We start from the raw sequence: 3,039 nt of genomic DNA, 5'->3' as shown, positions 1-3,039 counted from the left end.
TGAAAAGGCAAAACCCTCCTTGGTTAGTCCGGCAAGATCTTCTCTTGCATTAGACTAYTCTCCCTCTCTTTCTCTCTTAAACACACAGACACACACTCAAACACACACTCACACTCGGTCACTATCACACACACATAAATGCACACACTCTGTCCACTAGCACACAGATTGCAGGGCTCAACTTGTCCTTGTCCATCCAAAACATTTGCGGCNGTCACTATCACACACACATAAATGCACACACTCTGTCCACTAGCACACAGATTGCAGGGCTCAACTTGTCCTTGTCCATCCAAAACATTTGCGGCATGATGAGCTTGGAAGACAAAGTGAATTTGTTAGGACAGGGTTGAGGACACTGCAGGAAGCCTATCACTAACACATCATACTTGATGTCTGTCTCACTACAGGGATGGAGGGCCTGTAGCCCACTCAACACCCCTCAATATTACGACAATACAACGACACACAGGCCAAAGGGGAGGCAAATTCTTTTTGGTTTCCTAAAATCTCTTCTCCGCCTCGGAAGGTTTCGTAAAGTCTATACAGTGGATAAATAAGTAATCTAATTGATAATAGATGATTAAGGATCAACAATATGTGATCCTGTACGGGATGAAAAAATAAGTCAGTCTGCTCTTATTGAAGCATGTATTTTCCGCTGAAAAGGTTGATTCTGTTCTTTTAAAACACACAAAAAAAGCATCTATACATGCAGGTATTAGTGCATAGGTTCCTGCAAAAAAGTACTATTGTGTTGTCCATCTAACCATCAAACCAAACCCCATCATATGAATTTGGCATAGTTAGAAAGAAAGAAATGACCATCTCTTAAATAGATATCATTTTCTGTTCACACCCTCCTGTCGTATGGTTAGCATATCTCTTAAATATATTTCTATGTWTATACATATGAATAAAAAAGGGAAGAGGACAAAACAAAAAYAAAGAAAGAGCAGTAGACTAGGGAGCTCGACGTTACCTGGTTAAGTGTCATCTTTTAAATCACAGTAATATTAAGATGGTGGAAATGATAACGATTAGAACACAGTGAAGCCTAAAAGAGAATGACATCATACAGGAAGATTGTTTGTGTACTAGTCCAGGGAGGGTGCACAGGAGGGTGTGATCAAACCTCACAAATTGGAGGTTAGTTTGGAGTGGACAGGTTCTAGTTCAGAGTGGGCTGCCGAGCCTTTCCGTGGCGGCAGGGCCGGGGAGGCCACGGGGGACTGAGTCTGGTGCTGCAGGTGTCCTGGAGACATCTGGGCAGGGACAGGAGGAGYCATGTGTCCTGACACCGAGCTACAGGGTTTGGGCACTAGGATGGGGGAGGAGTAGGGCGAGGAGAGGCAGTATCCTGGCTCCATGGAGGAGCGTGGGGGTGAGGAGCGTGGGGGTGAGCTGCGAGAGGGTGAGGAACGTGGGAGTGAGGAGTATCCCATGGCCTGGGCCACATCCTGGGGCAGGGAGGGGTTAGAACAGGACAATAGTTTCATATCCTCAGAGAAGCTGCCCAGCCCCAGCAGAGACTCACTGCCGGCTGCGTGCTGCTGGCTGGGGAGGGAGGTCTGGGCCATGAGCAGAGAGCTGTGGGACCCTGTGGCACTGGACGAGTCACTGTAGTGGAAAGTCCTTCCTGTGACTGGGCTTTGGACCGTGGGGCTAGGCCCCAGAGGGGTGTAGCAGGGCGAGCCGTTAGCTGAGCCATACTGGGCCAACGAGGCCAGGGCAGACCTCTCCAGGGACAGCTGAGGGACCAGGCCAGACTGGAGGCCAGACTGAAGTCCAGACTGTAAGCCTGCCAGGCTGAACTGGRCCAGGGGAGACGGGGAGCCCTCTGGGGCCTGCTGGGTGGAGGAGGAGGATGGGGAGCCTRGAGGGGGGGAGTGGTAGAACCCACTCGGAGTCCTGCCCCCGCCTGCAAACTGCTGCAGGGAGCCCACCTGTGGAGGCTTTAGGGGCAGCTGGCTGTGGAGCAGTTGACAGGGCTGAATGTTGCCGGATGAACCAGTGGACTGGGGGCTGATACTACAACCAGAACTAGAGGTACCCAGAACTCCAATTGTCATTCCACCTATAGCCCCTCCCATTGCCCCTCCTATATGCCCTCCAGCTGCCCCTCCCATTGCTCCACCAGTAGCTCCTATATGGCCTCCACTAGTTCCTCTAATGTGCCCACCACTAGCCCCTCCTGAGTACCCCCCAGTGGCTCCTCCTATATGCCCTCCAGTAGTATATCCTTCTATAGATCCACGTCTACCCCAACCAGTGGTACTTCTTATTGTCCCACCCGTGGCCCCCTCATCAGCCCCTCCTATTGCTCCTCCTATTTCACCTCCGGTAGCGCCTCCTGAAGACCAACCTGTAGCCCCCCCAGTAGCTCCCCCTGTTGCTCCACCCATCCCTGCTCCCCCCATGGCTCCCTGCTGGAAGAGGGCAGCGAGAGGCGGGGTGGTGCAGCGGAATGGCTGCTGCGTCTGAGGCTGTGAGTGGAGCTGGGCCGTGCTCTGTGCCGTGCTGTGGGAGGGAGAGCCCCCGGAGGAGGAGAAAGGCCCAAAGGGAAAGGCGGAGGCCCCGGTAGGCCCAGGCTGGGTTCCACTGCTGCTGGACGCCTGCTGACTGGAGCTGGCTGCCCCTGACCCCTGAGTCGTGTGGTGGGCCCGGAAGGAGGCCAGCAGGGCTGTGTCCATCCCAGAGCAGTGCAGTTTAGAYGGGGTGCTGGARGGGGAGTCAGGCCCCATGRAGGAGGTGGGMGCCGACGTGTGGAACTTCTTCAGCCGGCCRGGGGGAGGGTCCTGGAGGTTCCTGGAGCCCAGGACCGTGACCGGCGGGCGGAAGAGCGCGGCGGGGAGGTGTGGGAGGTGGGGGTGGTGCGTCAAGGCGATGGCAATAGAGAGTGTCTCCTCTCTTCTCTCTGCGGTGCCCATCCGTCCCTCCTCCCTGGCAGCCAGGGCCCACAGTGCCAGATGTGTGAGGCCAGCGTGGGAGGGGTGGAGACATCTGAGCAATATGACATATCTGTTTGCTGGGCCTACT

General features: G+C 54.5%; 1 pseudogene; it reads right to left on the bottom strand.

The window, feature by feature from the left end:
* Window positions 1-452: 452 nt before the first annotated feature.
* LOC139028874 (potassium/sodium hyperpolarization-activated cyclic nucleotide-gated channel 2-like) overlaps window positions 453-3,039 on the bottom strand; it is a 109,083-nt pseudogene continuing 106,496 nt past the window's right edge.

Source organism: Salvelinus sp. IW2-2015, linkage group LG15, assembly GCF_002910315.2.
Source record: "Salvelinus sp. IW2-2015 linkage group LG15, ASM291031v2, whole genome shotgun sequence".
Classification (NCBI taxonomy): Eukaryota; Metazoa; Chordata; class Actinopteri; order Salmoniformes; family Salmonidae; genus Salvelinus; species Salvelinus sp. IW2-2015.
This window is presented reverse-complemented; position numbering and strand designations above follow the sequence as displayed.